General features: G+C 40.1%; 1 protein-coding gene across 4 annotated transcripts in view; it reads right to left on the bottom strand.

The window, feature by feature from the left end:
• bcas1 (brain enriched myelin associated protein 1) overlaps positions 1–24,099 on the bottom strand; it is a 106,530-nt gene extending 82,431 nt beyond the window's left edge. For 2 of the 4 annotated variants that reach the window (XM_051933106.1, XM_051933107.1), the window contains exon 1: positions 23,966–24,099. The gene's annotated coding sequence lies outside the window, so the exon portion shown is untranslated. The remainder of the gene's footprint in view (positions 1–23,965) is intronic. The other 2 variants (XM_028811920.2, XM_028811918.2) reach the window with 1 other exon arrangement.
• Between the last annotated feature and the right edge of the window lie 1,432 nt (positions 24,100–25,531).

Here is a 25,531-nt window from a genome sequence, read left to right on the forward strand (position 1 = left end):
GGGGCTGAGGAGCCAAGCTCTTCTGGAATGCTAGGTTTTTGCTGGACACACACCACCAATTCTAAAGTAAATGCTTCATTGTCATAACAATATCAACTGCATGAAATTTAAGTGGGTGAAGCTTATACAATAAAATTAGCGATACATACATGTAACAAAATGGCAGTCGTTATTCCCAGCAGCCTCCAACAACCAATTTAAAAACTGTAACTGTAGATGTATTTATCTAATTACTGCTGAAGACTCTCAAAATCAACACATTAAGTTAATGCATCTCACATCTGGTAGATCAGTTGAAATCTGGTAGTCAGTTTTTTGAGTGCCCTTACAGAGAGGAGGAGAGTAAATGGAGTGTAGGCAGGGTATGATGGGCTGGAAAAGATATTAACAGGTTTATGTTTCAGTTTGCTCACTCAAAGTGGGGTAGTGTTAGTCACCCATTAACTCTTATATGTATGTTGAGTTGGGAGGAAGACTGGTGTACTTGGATAAACACAACACACAGTAAGAAAACATGCAAAATCCCCACAGACAATGACTGTGCTAAGGATTGAACCCATTGTCACGAAGGTGTGAGGCAGCAATACTAAATATTGCCCACTAAATATTAAGACCAAGTAAACATTTTTCTGTTGCTTTGTTTAACTGTTAATGATAGAGTAGTTCATGAACGACTATTAAAGTTTTTCATAAATTTTGCAGAGAACAGAAAATATTATAGAATAAACACAGTAGAGAACAATTCTTATTAAAGAGTGAAATGTTTACTTTTCTACAATTGCACCTTCAATAGTGCCACTTGTTATTTCACTATGCAGATTTTCCTATGAGGAAGACATTTGTTAATTGGTGCCCCATTTGGCTGAGTATAATAAGGGTGTGTGTGTGTGTCTGTGACAGATTGTGCTGTTCAGTAGGTTGGCACCCCATTCAGAGTGTCCTAATGCTGTCAAGAAATGCTCCCATCCCCACTAGATGGAACTGGGTAGAGCAGGCTTGCAAATGAACAAATGTAAAAACATAGATATTTTAGTGTCAAAGCAAAAATAGCCACTTAGACAAACATCACATTATTAAGGATATCAACAAACAAATTGGACCACCATGAAAAAGACATCCTATAACCAAAAAGTTAATGACCAACATCTATGGGAAGTATTTTCTGCAAAAATGAAAATTAAAATGAAATCACCCCATTTGCGATTTCATTTTCAAAGTCTACACACAAAAATGCTGCAAAAATTAAAATGAAAAATGGTCTGTGTAATTTTTGGTGTTTGAAATTTTGTTTCAGAAAATATCATTTAAAAAAGAAAAAGAGACATTTATTTATTTGACTTTCAACTTAAAAGGGAAAAATGAAAAATGCAAAACAATTACTTTTTTCCTTTTGTTCTTTCGCACATCAGAAAAGAAAAATGCTATAAACGAGAATGAGAAAACACCCTTTATTTATTTTGTCTGGTCAACAACCTGATCAGGTAATGAGCCACTTGCAGCAAAAACTGGTTACTGGTGTGTAGACTGGACCACCATCATGACATTGGAACAATACTCAGATGTGATTTTAGTGGTGGCAAAACAAGGCCTGTCACCGAAAATTATATCTGAGCGTCTGTCATATAAACACGGAGAAGCGAGAGGGTTTTCTGCGAGAAATATTAGAAAGATTTGTGCTGAGAAAATCTCGGGCTGTCGACTCTCTGACATACATTTGGAGATAGATGTGACAAAAGCTATAAATGTGTCTGTTTTGTTGTTTTTGAGCTATTACACTTTCATTATTTGAATCACAAATAAATCCTGAAAAGTATGTGTAATTTTAAGTTTATGACTGCTTTTTGTTACCATAGAATTAAAAAAATATCTTATTTTCCCTCATTTTATTCTTTCATCAAAAATCTAAATCTGAAAATTCCTTTCATTTTCGTTTTTTTTTCGTTTTCTTCTAAAATGAAATATCAAATACCAAAAAGTACACGGACCCCGCATTTCCACTTTGCATTTTCATTTTCAAGTTCTCAAAATGCAAATAGTGCGGGTCAATGGGCGGGGCTTTGTACCTCGATTTCCCACAATTCTTTGTCTTTCATAGCTGTAGAGCCCGCAGTGGTGTAAAACCTTTGGAAAGCCCAACAATTAGGTGGAGCAGAGTACAGAGTAAGTACAGTGTGCAGTCTGAAAATAATCTCAGTTGTTGTTATTCTCCATATAATTAATTGTTCCTTTTTTATGAATCTCTGTGATACAAATGAAATATTATAACATGATTTTCATGCATAAGTTTCAGCATCACAAAATTAATTAGATTTTAAAAGTCTGTTCAATCAGAAATTCTATATATCAAGAAATAATTAAGAATGGAAATTTTAAGCCATACTAAATCCCCAATCCTCACCCAGAATAGTTAGCTAGTTAGTAATAAAAAAGATCCCCAATGTGTTACACAGACTCTTATTAATGAAAACAATAAGAGCTTGGTAGAGACACATGCAGGAAATCTGTAAATTTATTTTACAATAATGTTAATGAAGCATGCTAAAATCCTAAAAAAAAACTCTGCACAGTTCCATTTACAAGAAATTTAGATTTTTACCAAGTACCAGATAATATAAAATATTGTGTTTCCACAATATTGTGTTGGCTTATAGGGAGTGATGTGTTAACGATGTAGTGTGTAAGAAGTAATGATCATTTTATAAGTAGCTGCATTTCTGTGAAGTGTAAGTGTTGTTGACCAGAACTCTGTTCTTGCAAGGGGCCTCAAGTATAAAGCCTTGCTTAGATTCCATACTAAAATTTGCTTGAAAGGCAAAATGGCGTACATAAAGAAAAAAATGGACTTTATAAATCCTAAATCAACTATGTGGTCGAGCATGTACTTTTAACCACTCCCTATCACCTCCTACCAGTAACCAAGTATGGCTTAAAACAATGCCTTTTTGAATATTCATAACCTAATCACCATGTACATTTGGCCATGTTCTTGAGTGATGGCATTACGACAAACCATGGAAGAACACAGAAAACAAAACTAATGAATGTGAACTTGAGGCATTACTGACAGAAACCACAAAAAGAGTCTTATTCTGTGCAGAAAAAAAAAATGAAGAGTATGAGTAAGTGACAGCAGCAGGTGAGAGGAAAAATTAATAAACAAATAAAACAATTTTCCCAAGTAGAATTCAGTGTTGCACTACACACAAGTCTCTTTACGTTCAACGTGTAGAACTGAAACTGCGTTGATGTCCTGAGGCATAGCATCTGGGTCCTCTTATGCGCTCATCTTAGCTTGTTTCAGGTGGCAGAGGCAGTCCATGTTTCTGTACTGTGGTGTGCAGGACTGTACAAGCCACCATAATATAGCAAACCTCCATGGGGCTGTACAGCTGTATGGCAGACTATGCAAAGAGTGAGCTTACGGGGATCGCAATAATTTTTTGGCTCATGATGATGACTGGCTAATACGCCAATTTACACTTCCTAGAGACTATCACACAGAAATCACTTGATCCCTGTTCCATTACAGGCTGACCATTCAGGAATCTTGTAGTCATCCCTGTGCCATGTCATGCCAACTGGTAGTGGAACTTATTGTATATAACTGCTGGTGTACTTCTATTTTGTGTCTGCTCCTTCTCCTACTTTTTATGATGCATAACCCTCCTTGGAGTTTCGAGCGCACTTCTTCTTCTTCTTCTTTTGGCTGCTCTTGTTAGGGGTTGCCACAGCGGATCATCTTCTTCCATATCTTTCTGTCCTCTGCATCTTGTTCTGTTACACCCATCACCTGCATGTCCTCTCTCACCACATCCATAAACCTTTGCTTAGGTCTTTCTCTTTTCCTTTTTCCTGGCAGCTCTATCCTTAACAACCTTCTCCCAATATACTCACCATCTCTCCTCTGCACATGTCCAAACCAACGCAATCTCACCTCTCTGACTTTGTCTCCCAACCGTCCCACTTGAGCTGACACTCTAATGTACTCATTTCTAATCCTGTCCATCCTCATCATACCCAATGCAAATCTTAGCATCTTTAACTCTGCCACCTCCAGCTCTGTCTCCTGCTTTCTGGTCAGAGCCACCGTCTCCAACCCATATAACATAGCTGGTCTCACTACTGTCCTGTAGACCTTCCCTTTCACTCTAGCTGATAACCGCCTGTCACAAATTATTCCTGACACTCTTCTCCACCCATTCCACCCTGCCTGCACTCTCTTTTTCACCTCTCTTCCACAATCCCCATTACTCTGTACTGTTGATCCCAAGTATTTAAACTCATCCACCTTTGCCAACTCTACTCCCTGCATCCTCACCATTCCATTGACCTCCCTCTCAGTTACACACATGTATTCTGTCTTGTTCCTCTCCACTGTAGAGCAGATCTCCGCCTCTCCAGGGTCTCCTCATCCTGCTCCCTACTATCGCTACAGATCACAATGTCATCAGCAAACATCATAGTCCACAGGGACTCCTGTCCTTGAACAGCAAGGGTGGACTTGGGCTGGGTGATGGAAACTGTTTCCCTTGGGTGGTTCAATTTTGCTTAAATACATGCAAGGTTTGGGTGTAATGTGTCGGTACACACAAAACTAGTGAAATGTCAGTAGGGTGTTCTAGCCCACTTCAGGCTCTCAGTATAATTAAGATGTTACCCAGATACATCCGTTTTCCATATGGTCAGGGTGAGCAAGATAAGATCAAAAGACAATTTTCATCAATTAGCTGATGTTCCTAAAGTCATTGGTGTGATTGACTGCACACATGTTGTAATTCAGGCTCCATCACAGAATAAATGTACTTTTGTAAACAGAAAGCACTTTCATTCAGTTTGTGTAATCTATGATGCTCAAATGTGTCTAAGTGAGATGTACACTTTATTCATACTGTATATTCATCAAATTCAGAATTCTAGGAAATTTTTTTTGGTTTAAAAAAAGGATTGGCAGAGATCAGTAAACTGAAAAAGAAAGGTAAATATTAATGCAAAGTTCATACTGCGAATTGATGGGTGGTGTAATTAATCTCGGCAATAAAACAATGCTGACTTGTCAGATTCTGCTCTCCATTATAAAGATGAAGACCTCTGCACTCAGCAACCCAGCTTTTACTTCACTAATCCTGTTGCTTTAGGAAACCAGCGGCAGTTAAAGCAGCCATAAAAAGCTTCTTCAATTCAGCGTAACTGTGATCACCAGCAGCAAAGCAAAATAAATGCACAGATCACTTATTTTTATCAGCATTTCTTGGTCTTTATAACATTCAGCTGATACAGAGTAAATAGACTCTCCTTTTATTTAAACAGCACACATGAAAGTAAGGCTTTAGCACCAGAACGGATACCAGCGTGATCAAGAACCTAACGTGTTTTTATAGTGCTGACAATTTTCTTAATGATTTTTTTTTTTTGCAGTGGGTGGTACAGTGGTTAGTGCTTCTGACTTACAGGTCTACAGGCCTGAGACTGATTCCTAGCTTGGACTCTGGATGTTTGGTATTTGCACATTCTTCCCATATTTATGATGGCTTTATTTGGGTGCTACTGTTTTCTCTGACATCCACATGATGTGAATGTTCATTGTTGTTTCTGTGCATGAACAGGCCTAAGTTGAGTAGCACACCATCTAAGTATGATTCCAGCCTTTCAAGCAATGTTGCAAGGATAGATTCCCACTTCCTAAGACCTTGAAATGAATTACAGTAAGCAGATAAAGCTTATACATCTTGTGTCCATGTTCTGTGCAGCTTTGTTTTCCTTTTATAGTGCCGAATCATGGTTTACACCCACTGAGGGCACAGTGCTTATCATTTTGAAGCATGAAAAGTCATCTTTAAGCCTAGCATAAGGCTGGAGCTCTGGTGCCATCAACCATTAAAAAATTGGTCATGTTCTGGAATGAACTGCAGCAGGATATTAAAGGCATAGAGGGATATATGTAGCAAATGACAGCTAGATCCTGAGAAGCACAATCAAAATTGTAAGCGCTTGGTAGACAATGTACAAAGTTATGGAGTTAACAGTAAAACTGAATACATACTGTATGTGACTTTTTTCAAGCTTAGATACAATGCAGAGTCTCTGACTCTCCAACTAAAAACTTCTGATCAGTTGGACGTATTGCACGAAAAGTAAATGTCTTTTCTCCATCAGCTCGTAAAAACTTCACAGGTAGAAATGGTCCAAAACATAGAAACTAGTCAGTAGCTCTTTGACTTTGCAGAAGTCCAAATCCAAAATTTCTCTTCTTTAAGAGGATAACAAAAGAAACATTTGCAAGGATGCTTGCAAAAGTCTCTGTGTAGAGCCGTATCCTAACAGCATCCTTATATATAAGGAAACATGAGCATGTGTTATAAATGAAATTAGATTTCTGTTGTCTGTGCATACAGAGGGAAACTCTGTGATCTTTGAGAAAATTCTTAAGTGGACAGTTACTTCTACAATCATTCCTTTTCTCTGATTCACAGATTACCCAAATTAATCCAGTTTTAGCACTAACCATGTCTAACATCACTGGAGATGGATCCACTGTCTTGATTATAGCTACAGACAACAATTGCTATATAGTGCTCTGGAATAGTGGCATGTGGGACAGATACTAAATGATGAGATGGCGGATTGATGCTTGCATGGCATCAGGTTACCTGAGCTATTAAATGGATCGGCTCATTTTCAATGCCATTATGAAGTAACATTCATGGTGAGAAAGCAACTGTTGGCAAGGATTTGTGAAGACAAATTTGGTGTACAGGTCATTGGTATTCCACCAGCTTGGTCACAGCACTCAGGGCTTGACATGTCACATCATGGATACTATTAGCAATTTTTTCCTGAAGGAGTTCTGAGAGGTGAAGGATAATGGAAATTTTACTCCTGAGAATAGAATTAGCACCATAAAAAAGATATTAGGATACAAGTAAAAGAAACTCAAAGATGCTTATTTTTGTTTTTGAAAATGCTTAGAATGTTCATGGTTGTCTTTGGTTTTATTTCTGTTTCGCTGGATATCCAAGGAATAAGGACTTCATCTTGTGTGTCCCTTCAGTCAACACTTCAGTATTGTGTCACAGTTTGTATTTAATCACTGGCTTGGGTTTATATTCCTGTTTATTGCTCTGTTTAAAGTAGTTTTATGCTTTTATGTATCTTTGTCAATATGTTGATTGTTTAGTATTTACTGCATGTCCTGTTTTCTTTAAGTGCTCCTTGTGTTTTGTGAGTGGAACCCTAGGAGGCGGGGCCAACCTTTTTTGTAATCAGTTTTTTTATATAAGGGGCTACCATGATGTCATTGCTACTGCCTCCTCCCACTGCCATTTTGCTCAGGTCAGACAGAGGGTCCCAGAAGTGGACCATTGAGTATTGTGGGGAGATTTTTTAAACATTTGATTTTCTTTGCATTTTATGGAATTTTGTCTCTGCTTTTGGACTCCAATTTCTTGATTGTGCCTTGCTCTGGATTGACTTTTTAGGCAAATCCTTTTCATCTTTTAATCTTTGCATTTTGTCTAATTTTGTTCTTTTTCTGAATGTATTGTTCATTTATAAAGATAATTTATGTAGGTTGCCCCAATAAACCAGAGGTTCACAGTTACCTTTTGAAATTCTTGCTGGGAAGTATTTTCAACTTGTAAGCAAACATGCCTGTTATTGGGATTAACTCTAATTTGGTGTGTGTAACTCGGTCTTTCCGTCTTGGTGTTTGCAACAGTATTATTCTTGATGTGTTTTTGTGAAGTGGCAAGAATTACGTGCAATATCCTAGCTTATTATGTTTTTCTGCTTCCTCTTGTTCTTCTCCTCCTACTGCTCTGAATATTATTATCAGAAAAATAGAAAGCAGTATCATGATTTCCAAGAAAAGTAAAAAACACATTCATAAGTACAATTTTACAATCCGATGTGATATGAAATCATGAGGTCATTCTTCTCAAACATAAACTCATACTCCTAGCCAGGAGCGGGTGCTTTGTAGTGTGGCACGTGGCTGGGGGTGGCACCCAGCCGGGACGCCCAGGAAGACAGGAGGAGGGCTCATTCCTCCTCCAGACTGTGAGGGGGCGTCCACCCTGGTTGTATTGGGGGCCACGGGTACAGGGCTTGGAAGCCCAACCCTTTAGGGCCACCGCCAGGGGGCGTCCCCCTGCCTGAAGGACCACTTCCACCACACCAGGATGTGCTGGGGGGAAGAAGACAGGGAACACCCAGAGGTCTTCCGGGAGCACAGCCGACACTTCCGCCACACAGGGGAGTGTCTGCAGAGAAGTGTCGGGAAAGCACCTGGAGCCCATCTGGGCATGTATAAAAGGGGCCGCCTCCCTACAAACGATGACTGGAGTTGAGCGAGGAGTGGACAAGGTTTTGAGTGAAGGAGAGTGGAGGTGGCCTGAAGGAAGCAGGCACTGGAAGAGAGGCCTGGACTTTGGGGAGATTGGTACTGGAGGCACTGGGGTTGTGCACTTATGGACATTGTAAATATGGAAAATAAATGTGTGGTGGACTTTAAAATGGTGTCTGTCTGTCTGTGTCCAGGCTGCTTCTCACAGTAGATACATCTTATGTCTTATGTCTAATCTGGGGTTGGGCAGATTCTGATCCTAATCAGACTTTTGGTACAATTCCTGGGAGTAATTTTGAGAAGCTTGATAAATACAGTGGACTATGACTCATCCACTCCAGGTCATCAACATTGTTGTTTTTAGGCCATTCCTCTGTAGTTTTGCCTATTTGATTGGGCTAATTGTCTTTCTGGAAAACAAATCTTCTCCCAAGGTCCAGGTGTCTTTCAGTCTACATCAGGTATCCCTCCCAGTATTTTGCTGAATTCATTTTAACCTTTACACTCACAAAACTTGCAGGGCCTGCTGCAGAGAAGCATCTGCACAGCATAATGCTGCAATCATCATGTCATGGTGGGGATGGTGTGTTTTTGATTAAGTGAGGTGTTTTGGCTTACACCAAACAAGCCAATTAGTCTGATGTCCAAAAAGCTCAATTTTGGTCTCATTAGACCATAGAACATTCTTCTTTCTTACCTCAGAGTCTCCCATGTGCCTTCTGGCAAAGTCTTGCTGAGATGTCATGTGTGTTTTTAACAGTGGCTTTCTCTTTGCCTGTCTCCCATAAATCTGCCACTGGTGAAGCACCCAGGTAACAGTTGTATGCACAGTGATCTCAATCTCATCCAGTGTAGCTTCAAAGTTCTTGTATGTCTCTTGGTCTCCTATGTTGCTAGTCTTGTGCCATATATTTTCCATTTTTTTAATGACCGATTTAACAGAATTGTAAAGGATTTTGCAGTGACTTGAATGTGTTTGTGTATCCTTCCCCTAACATGTACTTCCAATAGTCTTCTCAAAGAGTTGCTCTAAGTTTTCTTTTTGTCTTCATTGCATGGGATAGGCTACCATATTAATTCTTACATCATTCAAGTGAAACCCCCTGACTACATGAAGGTGATCTTAACCTAACTAATTCTATGACTTTTAAAACCAATTGTCTGCACCTGTGTTGATTTAGGTGAGTCAAATTAAAGGGGGCAAATATTTATGAGATCGATTACTTTGTGCTATATATCTGTAATTAACTTAGTGCTCTGTTTTCAGTTAGACATTAAAGAGTCATTTTCTGCAAGTCAGTGTTAAAAAAGTCAAATTAAAACCACTGTGATTGAATATTAGATAACAGTAAAATGTGTAAACTTACAAGTGATGAATACTTTTTAAAAGCGCTGTATCATTATTTTGGGAAACATAAGAAGTATATTGCTATTTTGATGATGTTAAAGCAATAAACTGGCAATAAAAACTGTTGGCAAAGTATAATAGAAATTTTCATTAAAGCATTCCAGAATCTTCACTAATATTTTATGGAATTACTACAAACTCAAGGTTTGAACAGGATTGGGTGACTCATCTTTCTTCTAATCTTACCAGTTTGATTTACACTTTTGGTAAGACAAGCCTCCTCAGATTTGTTAATGCAACACATTCCAGTACTTTCTTTGAAATTGTGTGCCCTCTGTCCTTTCGCATTTTCTTCAGGTTCCCCTTGAAATTATGCACTTACTTGAGGGACTTTCAGCATGTTGAACCTTTTCTACCCACCCTAACCACGTATCTGGTAAAACCTGAATACAGTGGGTTCAGTGGTCAATCCCTTAGCAAGCTATGTAGAACAATTTCAGTAATGTTCCCAAGAAATAGCTTTTAGACAGGTTTTGAAGGTTGTTAACCTCTCAAGGTGATGGCCTTTGCCACCATCCTTGATTTAGTTCTCATGCTTTAGGGTAGAGAAGTGACATTGTAAACAATGAGAAATGTTGGTTTGGTCCTGTAACTCTGTGAGAAGTGCTTTCTCAGAATGGGGGTGGTGACAAGGAGACCCAGGGCGTGCTTTTCTGAACCTCGCATTAAAGAGGCGTGCTCTTCAAGAATCAAACTATGGAGACATGGTGCAGGGACACACTAAATAAAGGTTTTTCTTGTCTTGCAAAGTACTGTATTTTCTAGTCTTCAGAATTTGTTAATGATAACTATCCACGGTTTATAAAAACAGAGATTTGAGAGGTACGAACACATTGTATGTGAGTAAAAAGAAAAAGAAAAATTTGGAACTGAAAGAAGAGTTCTGTCATGCTATTTCGGTAAGTATGAAACATGACAGCAATATACATTATGCAATATGGTGCATACTAGGGGGGAAGCCCCCCTGGTGCCTTCAGCACCCAATTCCCAGTTGTAGCCAGAATATTAGTAAAATCTGTAAATGTACAAAAATAAAACAAAAATTATTATTTATTGAAGTCAAAATCACAAAATTCTATAAATATGTAAAATAAAAATGTATTATTATTTAACGGAGTAAAAATCATGAAATAAGAATAAAATATAAATATAAAATACCGATTGGAATATTCCTGTTAAACAGAGGTCCACTATGTTTGATGAGTATTTATAAGACTGAATAAACAATCTGCGGTGGGTTGGCACCCTGCCCGGGATTGGTTCCTGCCTTGTGCCCTGTGTTGGCTGGGATCAGCTCCAGCAGACACCCGTGACCCTGTGTTCGGATTCAGCGGGTTGGAAAATGGATGGATGGATGGATGAATAAACAATCCATTTGTTTTAACTGACAAAAACAACAACTTTCTTGATATTGTAGTTTTTTAAAATGGAATAAGAATCTGAAAATCTAACAACATCACATTAAAGTTCAATACACTCTGAAAAGAATGATACCAAACATATATATGTAGGTTTTAAAATAAGCCGATTTAAAGCGTGACAAAAAATGTGACACAAAATCGTTGCACTTTTAGGCTTAGGATTTTATATATGGAGAGTAGATAATATAGTGCATATAAATCAAGAGAAATGCTAAGAACTTTAATTATGCACTGAGTGAAAATTTTTAATTCCCAGATATTATATCTGTTCTAAACTGTGTTTTATGTAGGTGTTTTGAAGCCTTGTTGAGTTTATTTCCCAAAGATACTGTAAATGAGTTTTCAGGTAAGTGAGACAAAAGTTTTAAGGTAATGTTGTTATATTCTGCAATCAGGTCATTGGAGACTCTGTATTCAGTAATGACCCTATAAACCTACTCCTTTGCTGAACCCACTTTATTGAGACACGTTCAATGGGAGCCAGAGCAGGTCCTAACTGTGGCATACAGGATGAGCAGATGTCAGTCTATATGCAAGCAAACTCACTCATTAAAGCCACCAAAAACCCAAGCATGCATCTGTTTGGGATAATGAAGGAAATGGAGTACCCAGGAAAGCCTACTCACAACCAAAGGAAATGTGCAAACCCTAACACACAACAGAGATCTAGCCCATGTTTCTAAGGCTAAGATGGCATGTTTAGTAAATAATAAGCCAAATTTGATCAGTTTAAATACCTAGGGGTCAACATCACAAGTAAACATAAAGCTCTTTATCAACAAAATTTTTCCGTCTGTATGGAAAAAATTAAGCAAGACTTGCATAGATGGTGTACCCTTCATCTCACTTTAGCTGGAAGAATTAACACTATCAAGACGAATATCCTTTGAAGCTTCTTTTTCTATTTCAGAACATTCCAATATACATCAATAAATCATCTTTTAAGAATTAGATTCAACCCTAACCTAATTTTTTGGAATTCAAAACATCCACATATCCAAAGGGCGACCCTACAAAGACCTAAGGCAGAAGATGGCATGGCTCTACCTAACTTTCAATTTTATTACTGTTTGGCAAACATACAAACTATAAAAACCTGGACATTGACACAAACAGATGAACATACACAGGCTTGGTCTGCAACAGAAATAAAATCCTGCAGTACTTCTTTATATTCCTTGCCTTTTACCCCAATAACTACAAGTTATCGCCAATATACTAACAACCCAATTGTGCTTCACTCACTCAGAATATGAAACCAATGTAGGAATAATTTTAAGATAGAGAATCTTTTATCTGTGGCACCTCTGCACAAGAACCACCTTTTTCCACCCTCTCAAACGTACGCAGTTTTTAATGTCTGGAAAACATTTGGGATTAAATCATTTAGAGATCTGTACATAGACAACAGCTTCACATCCTGCAAACAATTACACTCCAAATTTAACTTTCCAGCAAGACATTTCTTTCACTATCTTCAAATTAGAAACTTTGTTAAACAAAACTTGCCCAAGTTTCACTCACCTCCCGCCTACCTCTATGTCGGAAAAAATATTGATCAATCTTAACCACTCAGACAGCATTTCCATAATATATAAAACTATTTTACAGGCCCTCCCTTTTAAAGATCCAAGAGTACAGTGGGAAAAGGATCTCTCAACATCTTAGAAAAGGAGTGGAAAGTAGCAATGCACAGAATTCACTCGAGGCCCGTATGCGAAAGCATACAATTATTCAACATAAAATTAGTTTAAAATTGTCCAAAATGTTTCCAGGGCAAGATCAAACCTGTGAACGTTGCAATCAAGTTCCAGCCTCACTGGGCCACATGTTTTGGATGTGTATCAAACTAACATCTTTCTGGACAAAAAGTTTTAAATGCCTTTCAGACAGCCTTGGTGTCACAATCCGTCCTAATCCACTAACAGCTGTGTTTGGTGTACTTCCAGATGGGCTTAAACTGGAGAAGGACAAACAAACTGTAACTGCCTTTACTTCACCATTAGCATGTAGACTTATCGTGCTCAACTGGAAGAATTCTAACCAACCTCTTTTAAGTCAGTAGGTAACTGATGTTATATCTCTCTTTTATATAAAAAAATCTTGGGTCGAGACATGATTTTCTCGGAGGCCCTTTAACGTCCCACAAGACAAGGAGGACAGCTGCTGTACAGGCTTTTAAATGTTCGAAGCACAGCGCGACATGCAGATCACGCAGCACCGCAGAAGCAGCAGCTTGCAGCTGATCGAGCATAGAGGTGGTAAAAAAATTGTATTTGTTTCCCATTGCATCACCATTTAAGAGGGGGTTTTGTAGGAGCGACTGCATCTCCTTAGCATGCGAACAACCCCCTGTTCACAATGTGAGGGGCAGAGACGCAAAGAGGCTGGCACGTATTATTTAAAATTGGAAAAAATCAAATTCTCACAAAATATTTTCAAAACCTGGATCTAATCAATAATATTTTAGAATAAGCATTTTAATTGAGGAAGCAGATTCTCTCCCCTCTTTTTATTTTTTACTCAATTTATTTTTATTCATTTATTACTTTACCTATTTACTTAGTTTTACTAGCTTAAAGATTTACTCTGCTGGCCTAGCTCTTTTCTTATGGGTGGCGGTTGATTTGTTTTGAACAAAGTCTTGTAAAATTTGACTTATTTGTATGGAATGTTATTTGATTTTAATAAAATCAATAAAATAAAAAAGCCAAATTACAATAATAAATGATTTCTGATCATATTACTGTTCGGCTTTTGACATCTTCTTAGCAACCTCTGAAAGAATGTTGTACTCAGGCACAGAGACCTATAAGAATTAAGTGCAGAACAGTTATACTGCACATGAGAGAAAGGCCACCTGCTTTCTGCAGGCCTATTCTACATAGGAGTGCCAAAGGCAAAACATTAAATACAAGCATCTGAAAGAATGTTGACTTGGTCTCTTGTCTGGCATTTCACTTTCTTAATTGCTTCATTAGGCAAAGTGCTTAGGCTCAACTTGTCTGTGTGGTCTTGCACAATTCCTTTGTCCTTGCACTTGTTGTGTGTGTGCTGCCAGCCTGTTCAAATTTATATCCCAACCTGCATAACTCACCAACACATTGTATCATGTGTGAAGATAATGAAAAAATAAAACGTTCTACTCAGTCAAATTAATGTAATATGCCAAAATCTGCTACTGTATATCCAAGTGAGGGGCCTAGGAAGACTCACGTGTGTCCCATCAGTATCAGGTATCACACACCCACACTCGTAACACATACAGGGCCAATTTAGAAATGGCAATTAATCTGAAACATATTGTATGTCTTTGGGATATCCAAGGAATCCCATGCAGATACTCAAATAATTATATTTAATTGTAACATGTGTTTAATTGAAAAGAATACCAAGAAACTGCAGGGGCTGTTCTGCAAAGAACAGGACAGAAAAATACAGCAGTAAAGTGGAGACTGGTAAAAAAATCTACCCTTACCTTTATCTATATACTGTAAGTGTTGGACGCTATGCAGTTCCACTGACTGTAAACTGAAGAGAGATCAGAGAAGATAAGTGCAAATGGCAGTGGAGACGAATGGGAGGTCTGCAAAGACTGAGGGGGTGAATGGGAAACCAGTAGGAGAACTGGCTAGCTGCTATTAATGGGAGTTTAGAGTAGTTGTTAAAATTAATTAGCAATATTTTAGAATAATGACGGCTTTGTTAAGAAATTATCATTCCATCATGAAAGCTGGTCAGTTCATTGCAAAGAAATGGAGGACAGAGTTGGTCCAGATGACATCCCTGCACAAACAATGAATGTGAGAGCTCATAGAAACAAATAATCTCACCCTCAAAGCCAGTTTAAACTCACATACCATAATATATTTTTGTTGAGGGAGGAAAACTGGAGAACACAGCAAAAAAACACACAAAGAAAAAGGCAGAACGGCCCATTAGTAAAGTGGGTCTTGAGGTTCTAAAACACTTTGTACTGACCTTAGATTATCTGATACACTCCATGGCTTTATTTTAGCTTCCACAGGTATAATCAAACTTTGGCAACTTCAGCTATTGCAAATAAAATATAACGACAGAGCAAAAGTCAAAGAAGTCCATTCATTCTAACATTCCATCAGGTTAGGTGAAGACCATTGAATTTAGCTCTGCCACTTACATATTGACCCATCCATCCATCCATTATCCAACCCGCTATATCCTAACTACAGGGTCACGGGGGTCTGCTGGAGCCAATCCCAGCCAACACAGGGCGCAAGGCAGGAACCAATCCCGGGCAGGGCGCCAGCCCACCACAGGACACATACACACACATCAAGCGCACACTAGGGACAATTGAGGATCACCAATCCACCTAACCTGTATGTCTTTGGACTGTGGGAGGAAACCGGAGTACCCGGAGGAAACCCACACAGACACTGGGAGAACATGCAAACTCCGCGCAGGGAGGACCCGGGAAGTGAATCCAGTAACTACGAGGCAGCAGTGCTACCCACTGAGCCACTGTGCCACCCTGGATGGATAATAATAATGGAAATTGCAGGTTTGGGCAATTTCTAGATCATTATTATCCTGTTGTTTTCCTATGGCTCTCAGCTATATGAAATGCCTTAACTCAGTCATATGTAAATCAGTGCATGATTGTACTTATCTCTGAGTTATTACCAAGTTTATTAATGCTTAAAAGTGATATTCTTTTTGGAAGGTGATTTAGTAGTCCTTCTAGGTATTTTCATAACTTGATTTTTACAGTGCAAAGTGGAAGTCAAAGACTAGCTGGGATCAACCGGACAATTTAAAAATCAGTGCTTAATGATTCACCATTAAATCACAGACTAGGTTCTTTTAGACACCCATGCTGCCTCACAGTGGTCTCATTTACAGTCACTAGTTAGTCTAAAAGCATGTTTTCTGACTGTAGGAAAACACAAATGTCAATACAATACAGAAAAAACATTGCACAGATTGCAAGATGGCAACATAGTCACATACTTTCCAATATTTAATATTATTTTACATAATATCTGTTACAGCACATACATAAATATTATCACAAATGTTACTCTTACTATAGTATTGTATTGGAGTTGCACTGCTCATTGGCTACGCTGTTATGCCCATTATGTTAGTCATGACTTTCAGCAAGTAAACTGATGTTGTTTCTGTTAGGTGAGGTTGTACAGATCTTTCCAGATCTTTCGCCTTTACAAGATTGATTTAGATCTACACGCTTGTGTGTTATGAGTTAAAGAGCATGCAGACCTGCCAAGGCCTACAGGCAGTCAGGCATTGCGTGTGTCCATCAGACAGAAAGTGAGTAGCACAATGAAACAGCTGAGATTGTTTGGCACTGTGTGGGAGGCAAGGCTGTGGGTTTATTCATTAATGTATTTCAAATGAGCAGAAGTTCAGCTTTTAGATCTCCATTTCAGCTTATATGTGTGAGTGTATACGTACAGTAGGTATGTTCATTGATTCTGTGTCATGTACAGTATCCCACCCGGTCAATGTCTGTGTTGTGCTGAACAATCTCCCTGCGTTTGAGTGGTTTTATAATATGCACAATACGCTAATCATTGACTCTAAACTGGCACAGACTGATGCAGCATTCTGTGAGGGACAATGCGTCCTAATGATCTTGTGACCCATCCAGGTTTGCTGCCCGAAAACTGAATCTGACTTTTCTGAACTTTGTTATGGGTTTGGCAGTCATGTTCTGGTTTTTAGGAAAACCACATGATGTTTAAAATGATACAGAAACATTTAAGTCTCAAACTGGAGATCCACATTCCTGTAATTAGGCTGAAGAACCTTGCAATAAATTCACCTTCCACTAATACTATGAGAACCCTGGAGGTAGACAGAAGGGACAGCCTTGTCAGAGCACTCTAGAGCTGTTTGAGGGAGTTCTGGGGTTGTGGCTTCATAACCTTCATCCATCTTATCTGAAAGTACTTCTGAGGTTCACTTTTGATGTTCTGGAAGTCCCCCTGGGTCCAGCTTTAAACAAAGTCTCAACATTTCAGTCAGGAGATTTGAAGCCAGCAGCAAAGTAAGGACAAATCTCAACTGACAATCTAACATGCCTTTAGTGAGTGTAAAGAAACCTAGGCATTTATAAGATGTCTTTTCTTCTTCCCTGATTTATCCATAAATTTTACCCTAGTGTGAAGGAGAATGGGGAATAACAATAATGTGAAAGAAAAAGGCCCTTTTCAAGTAGACAATTGGACTAACAAAGTTGCATTGGAACCTTAGCAGTCTCAACAGTTGTTTTCAGGGGGGTATGGGGTGCAGGACATTCTCTATCATATCACAATGTTTAAAGTAAAATTGGGCCCACGCAGTGTATGTGGTTAGCATGTTTTCTTTCTGTCTCTCCAGGCATTTATCTGTGTCCTGCAGTGTTCCTCTAAAATGTTTGAGAGGCATGCGTGTTAGACTACCTGGGGACTGATATGAGTGAATGTTTGAACCCTACGATGGCATGCCACCCAATTAATGGATTTTCAATCCTTGCTCTCAGACCTGGTGAGGTAGGCATGGGCTCACTCTAACCCTAACTGAAAGCATATTGTGCAAGTCCCACCTTGTGCCACAAAAACAGCTCTGAGTCTTCAAGGCATGAACTGCACAAGACCAATAAAGGTGTCCTGTGGTATTTGGCTCCAGGACATTAGCAGCAGGTCCTTTAAGTCCTGCAAGTTGCGAGGGGGGACCTCAATGGATCAGACTTGTTTTTCCAGCACATTCCACAGATGCTAGATGAGATTGAGGGGAACCGGAAAAGTTGCCCCCCACATTTCGTCCCTCATACATTTTCGCTCCCCACATTTTGCACCTCACACTTCGCCCCAGATATTTTTCCTATCACCTACCTGGTCATTTAAACTTTGTTTAAAATTATTATTACCTGTATTTTATTGTTTTTTTTTTTTATTTTGATTTTATTTTAAATGTCAAAATAGTATTCCATAGAACTAGAGTTACTGGATTTCGCAGTTTTTTCATCAGCACTGTTACACAATTCAATACATCCTAACACACTACGGCCATTACGCAGTGCATGTTTGCAGTTTTTGCCACATGACTATCTGCAGTGCATCATGGTGCTGAAGAACAAGTAGCACAGACAGTGCAATATCAATATATATGCACCACGCCGTATAATATTATAAAAATATACTATGGCAAAGAGAGTTACGTCAATAAGAGGCAAAAGAAAATTGGTAGATGATGACAACCACATTTATGTGTTTTCAAAGAGAACGGTAAATGAACAACATGGAATCTGGGTTCGTGAAAAACGTTCCACTTGCAAAGGGCATGTTTCATTTTTTGGCAATTTTAACATGTGCATTTATTAAACCAAAATATATGACAAGTTATAAAAAAATGAGGTGCTGTGACAGATGTCCAGGGACCTTGCCCCACCAGGATGCCGGAAGTACGGAAATACTGGAAGGAAGACAGTGTTTTCCCTGGGCCACAAGGGGGCAGCGCCCCAGGGTTGTATGGGGTTCCACTGAGATGGGGGATCCAACCTTATGCTCCACCGTGGCCACCGCCAGGGGGCATCTGAATAGCCCCTGGACTTGAATATGCAGCACTTCTGCCACACTTGGGAGTGCTGCCAGAAGGAGGACTGAATTCCCTTGCAGCACTTCCAACACACCTGGAAGTGCTGCCGGATGTTAATCAGGGGCCACCTGCGACACATTCGGGGATTGATTAAAAGGGGCCGCCTCACTCCAATCAGAAAGCCGGAGTCAGGTGGGAGAAGGACGGAGCTTGCCAGTGAGGAGTTGGAGGCGGCCGAAGAAGCAGAGAGGAGTCCTAAGAGACTGTGTTTAGGTGATTGTGCACTGTATGTTGACTCTGGGGGTGCGGGTTATAATAAACATGTGTTATTGAATACTTTCTGTGTCAGCCTGTCGGTGTCCGGGTCCAACATGTCCACAGTGCATTATTTACATTTCTGTAACCTACTCATTATCTACAGGGGTTAAATTGTGGAAGGCGAATTGTTGGAGGTGAAAGGTGAGGGACGACTTTTCCGTAAACCCGGATTGAGATCTGGGGAAGTTGGAGGCCAAGTCAACACATTGAAGTTTTTGCCATGTTCCTAAAACCTTTCCTGAATAATTTTTGAGGTGTTTAGGGTGTGTTATCCAGCTGGAAGAGGCCACTGTCATCAGGGAATAACCATTGCCATTAAGGGGTGAATGTGGCCTGTAAAAATTTTTAGTTAGGTGTATACAGTACATGTCAAACTAACATCTGTATGAAAGCCATTACTCAAAATTTCCAAAAGAACATTTCGAAAAGCATCACACTGCCTTGGCCAGCTTGCCATCTCGTCATAGTGCATTCTGCTGTCATCTCTTCCCCAGGTAAACAATCCATACACGCTGGCCATCTAAAAGATAACATAAGTCATCAGACCAGGCCACCTTTCTCCATTGCTCCATCATCCAGTAATGACACAGCCCATTGTAGGCGCTTATTCCATTGGAAAAGCTCCACATGGGCACTCTGACTGGTCTGTGGCCTCATATACAGCAAGCTGCAATGCACTGTGTGTTTTGACACCTTTCTCTCACGTTCAGTATAACGTTTTTCAGAAATTTGTGCTACAGTAGCTCTTTTGTGGAATCGTATCAGTCAGGTTAGCCTCTGGTCCCTGTGCCCATCAATCAGCATTAGGCACCCATGAACCTGTCTCCAGTTTACCAGCTGTCCTTCCTTGGACCACTTCTGGTAGGTACTAACCACTGCATACCAGGAACACTTCACAACGCCTGCCGTTGTGGAGATGATCTGACCTGGTCGTCTAGCCATCATAATTTGGCCACAATCAAAGCCACTCATATCCTTACACTTGTCCGTTTTTAACATATCACCTTCAATAACTGACTATTCACTCGCTGTCGAATATGTTCCACCCCTTGAACGGTGTCATTGTAACAAGATAATCATGTTACTGTCATGGGTTTTAATATTGTGGCTAATTGGTGTATATACGTATATATTGGACATATGTGACACCTAAACTTTTTTTTTCTCATAATCAAGTAATGAAGAAATGCCTGATAGTCTACTCTCTTAGTATTGTTGTTTATTGCTATCTGCTTTTTGAATTTTCTGCCTGTCTTTTAAGATTTGAATACCCAAGAAAAAACAAAATAACATTAGGAGACGTACTAATGTGCTTTAAACCTGCTGGCAGTACAGTAGCTGGGCACCTCCTCTCCTTTCCATTATTTTATTTAATTAAAGTCTGCCCATTCTCATTCAGTCCCCTAGGAGGCATTTGTTCTGTCGGTGAGGACTGGTCGATTTCAGTGTGAAGACAAACTCCTTATCTATGTCACTTCAAGCACAGTTATCTTATCACGAAAAGGTGAAAGTCAGTAATTCTCATTAGACAACATTTTAACCAAAGGCCAGAAACGTGATTGTTCTGAGTGTTTCTCCTTATACTTTTTGATCTATACAGAAAATGAAACACCCCATCTCAAGCATTTACATTAATTCTAGTTTTGGTGCTAGGAATCTTTTCCAAATGTCTTGGCAATCCAATCTTTTCTTACACGCCTCACCCAACTGTCTGACAAAACCTGTACAGACTGAGCTGCCCCACCTGCTAACAAGCAGTCTGTAACAATCTGATGCACATTATTAGACTCCTTATCGGTTAAAACATCAGAGACTTCCAACTCTTCAAAGTCAAATGCTTGAATAGGTGTTGGGTGGCATAGTGCTTGGCACTGCTTCCTGCCTCACAAATCCAGCATACTTGTTCACACCGTGTGTGTGGTCATTTCCTGTGTGGAATCTTCATGTTCTCACTGGGTCAGTGAATGTTTTTCTAGGGGTACTCCAGTACCCCATAAAGATGGGCATATTCAGTTGGTTGGTGACTATACCTTGTGATGGACGGCCGGGGGAGCAGCCATGGGATGCACACTACGTCCCCTGGAACACTTGGTGGCAGTCCCCCTGGGTTGCATCGGGGCCACTATTGTGGAACACTGGAACTCATCCCTGTTGGGCTCCGTGGCCACCGCCGGGGGGAGCTGCACGACTTCCTGAGCCCATATGTGGAAGTGCAGCCTAATTAGGTCAATTATCACCTGAAGCACTTCCGGGTGGGCTATAAATGGAGCCTGTGGCCACTACTCAGGGTGCCAGAGTTGGGAGGAGAACGACAAAGCTGCCTGGGAGAAGCGGAGGAAGAAGAGCATGTTGGTGTTTTCGTTTTGTGTGTTTTTGGGACTGGGAAGGGCCTGTGGTACACGGGGAAGATGTGCCCCATGGTTGAAGAAGATAAAATCTCTTTACTTTCATTATCACCTGTGTTTCCAGTGTCAGTCATTGTCGGGTTAGCGCCAAACAAGCACATCTGCTAGAACCTGCATAATGCCTCACTGTGACTGAGACTGCTAAATCAAAGGTTTTCTTTTGTTTTCAAATTCTTCCATTTTAGTCATTCTGGTGTTTATTCACACCATAGAGTTTGTGTTACATAAATATATTGATCTAATCAATCATGTATTTGTTTATTTAAAGAGCTTCTGTATAAAGCAAAATTTACACCTGAGGGCAAATAAAGTTCTGTTTGTCTATCTAAACTGTGCTGAAATCTATTTATGTTGCTTATACTAGGACTAGAAATGAGAACATTAGAAGGTCAGTTCAGGTTGTACGGTTGGGAGATAAAGTCAGAGAGGCGAGATTGCGTTAGTTTGGAGATGTGCAGAGGAGAGATGCTGGGTATATTGGGAGAAGGATGCTAAGGATAGAACTGCCATGGAAGAGGAAAAGAGGAAGGCCTAAGCGAAGATTTATGGATGTGGTTAGAGAGGACATGCAGGTGATGGGTGTGACAGAGCATGATGTAGAGGACAGAAAGATATGAAAGAAGATGATCCGCTGTGGCAACCCCTAACGGGAGCAGCCGAAACAAGAAAAAGAAGAGTAGCTCTGGTCCTCTGTGCCCCTCAAAAAATGTAGGTGTCATTCATGTAACTGCCTTTTCATTTCTCTACAGAGGCAATACCAAAAAGTAAACATCACATTTTAATTTAGTCATACAATGTTGATAGCGGGGCAGCACGGTGGCACAGTGGGTAGCGCTGCTGCCTCGCAGTTAGGAGACCCGGGTTCACTTCCTGGGTCCTCCCTGCATGGAGTTTGCATGTTCTCCTCGTGTCTACGTGGGTTTCCTCCCACAGTCCAAAGACATGCAGGTTAGGTGCATTGGCGATTCTAAATTGTACCTGGTGTGTGTGTGTGTGTGTGCACCCTGCGATGGGCTGGCGCCCTGCCCGGGGTTTGTTTCCTGCCTTGCGCCCTGTTTTGGCTGGGATTGGCTCCAGCAGACCTCCGTGACCCTGTAGTTAGGATATAGCGGGTTGGTTAATGGATGGATGGATGTTGACAGCTGTTTGTATTTTCTAAATATTTCATTAATTACACAATTTTCAATAAATAAAAAAAATATTAAAATTAGAAAGACTCCTGAAAATCTTTTTTTTTGGGTATCATGTTGAAAAGATGGGGAGTACAGTGGCCCAGTGGTAGTGCTGCTGCCTTGCAATAAGGAGACCGGGGTTTGCGTCCCGGATTGTCCAAGCATAGAGTTTGAATTTAAACACTTTCTCTTATAGTTCAATAGCATCATGGTGGGGAGGGTGTATTCTTCTCCCTGCAGTATTAAGCATGAGGTGGAAACCAAGCAGTCTATTACAGAGCACACTGATGAATATGATTATCCATAAAATAAAATTAGAGGCAATAGTAAGTGAAATCTGCATAACGTTGGAAAGCCACAAGGTGAATGGGAGAACAGGCAAACTCCAAACTGACAGCGTAGCTCCCTGGACCTGCAAGGCAGTAACACTTACCATGTGTCACACCCGTTTTTTAAAAATAAACTCATTCTAGAGATTGTAAAAATGAAAACAAAACAAAAAAAATAGGAAACCTTATTGTTTTTTCTTAAATGTAAATGCGGATGATTTGTGCAGAATTGTAAGCTGCTGCTCCCCATCTGAAATCTTTGCAGTGGTCCACTGAGACCAAAACTCTTCTTAGATCCTGGAGCACATCTTCTGCTCGCATTATTATCCCTTTCTGCAGTCTGAACTTTGGAACACGATAGGTCTCCATCCTTCAGGTCACCTGTAGCTCTTCTTTATTTCTGAACTCTGCCAAACAGTTGGTCAGCTCTTTTTTATGCCTTGCTGGTTTACTATTCAGTCTGATGAGAAATTCAACTGATTTTTAAAATGAAATCCTGCCTTTGCCATTCCCAATGCACACACCCTTTTGTAAATATGGGAATGTCTCAATGACTCTCATTTTTTTCCTATTGTTTGTCAAAGCTCTGCAAGAAATAATAATTGACAAAAGTAAAATACTGCGGCAACCTGAAAAAAAGTAACCACATCTGGCAGCAAAAAGTGCTCCGAGGAAGAAATGTTTTAAATATTCCAGAGATTGCCAGCCCTCAAATCTGGTAATGTGTCTCCCAGCATTGAAGCTAAGAGCCAACTGAGCACTGCACACATCCACACACTATCCGCCTTTAAAGTTAAAGCATAAGAAAACTGACACACCAAGAATTTAAGGAAAAGAATCTGCAAGATATAGCAGTGCAAGGTTCTCTCCATCAAAGGTCCACCTGGTGGGCAGCCTAAAGATTCTGCACACCTGTTATCAAGTCCACCAACAAGCACAGGGGGGCTGCGTGACTTTGAAGGTAGAAACATTAAAGATTCGGTTTATTACCTTATGAACGCTCCTTCTCCTCAGCCGTCCAGCATATCTCAGAGTGATGACAGATTGGGGCGGGTGCCTTGCCTTTTCTGTGTCCTTGCACACTTGGAGCTCAGGTTACTCTGTCGAAGACTAAGGCAGATGTGCACTGCTTGGCTCTTCTGGGGTGGAGCTCAGCTGCTGCCTGCCACACTTCCTGTGAAGCAGCTTTCAGCGTTTGGACATCTTGTGCTGTGTTAGAAGGCCACAGGCCCAAAACCAGGAGTAACTGTCAGACTGGCATGATATCACAGGGATCTGCAGTAAGAAGATAGTAGTGCAGTAACCTCTAATGGACTTGAGTGTTGTTCTCATTTACTGTGGTGAGCCCACTTGTTCAAGGAAGACAGTCATGATTGCACTCCACGCACAAGCTTTGGAAAGGCAGAATGTAGGTGCTACATGAAGACACCAAGATCAAACAGAGTGGCCCAAGACTGTGGGTTTTTGAAAAGTGCTAGGATACTAATAAAGATTTAAAAAGAGTATTGATAGTAATGGATCAGTTTGTGAAGTGATATCAGTGAGCACATGTAAATCATGAAATACAATTTCTTACTGGCTTTTTAATGTCTTTGACTGTCTAGTCTCTCACTGTGTGTTCAGCTCTTTACTTGTTCTCATCATGGTTCCTCCATGTACTATCAAATCATTTTTTTCTCTCTAAAGACCTTTTTCTTGTCATTCTTCATGTACTAAATGACCGTGTGCTGTGTACCCGAGTGTTTGGTTATGAATTGTAATCCTATTCCAGGGGTGGTTTTTGTGCCTGATGTTTCAGGGATAATCTCCAGCTCCACATGGTTGAAAAACTAGATTAGGCACACTTAGAAATAGCTGTAGGGATGATCAGGAATGCATTCTGGTCTGTTTTGTAAATCATCTTATGATGATGAGGATGTTGTACACAAATAAAATATGATTGACTGGCACCCCATTCATCCATCCATTATCCAACCCGCTATATCCTAACTACATGGTCACGGGAGTCTGCTGGAGCCAATCCCAGGGCGCAAGGCAGGAAACAAACCCCAGGCATGGCACGCGCACACACAGCACACATTAGGGACAATTTAGGATCGCCGATGCCAGTGTCTTTGGGAGGACACCAGAGCACTCGAAGGAAACCCACGCAGACATGGGGAGAACATGCAAACTCCATGCAGGGAGGACCCAAGAAGAAAACCTGGGTCTCCTAACTGTGAGGCAGCAGCGCTACCCACTGCGCCACCGTGCCGCCCAGCACCCCATCCATTAAAAAATATATATATATATAAATAACATAAGCGTGTCTATCAAGAGGGAAGTCATCTTTTTTTTGCAAACATTTAATTACCAAAATACAGTATTCAATCCCTTGGAAGTTTTGTTTTATATCACTGAATGACAGGATATAATTAGGTATTTTTTTAGACTGACCAACAAAAACAGACCATTTAATGTGAAAACAGGTCACTGCAAAGCAAGCTAAAATAATTACAAATGTAGAGCACAACATAATTGATTGCATAAGTATTCATCCCCTTTAAGTCAGTGTTT

This window comes from Erpetoichthys calabaricus, chromosome 10 (genome assembly GCF_900747795.2).
Source record: "Erpetoichthys calabaricus chromosome 10, fErpCal1.3, whole genome shotgun sequence".
Lineage (NCBI taxonomy): Eukaryota > Metazoa > Chordata > Cladistia > Polypteriformes > Polypteridae > Erpetoichthys > Erpetoichthys calabaricus.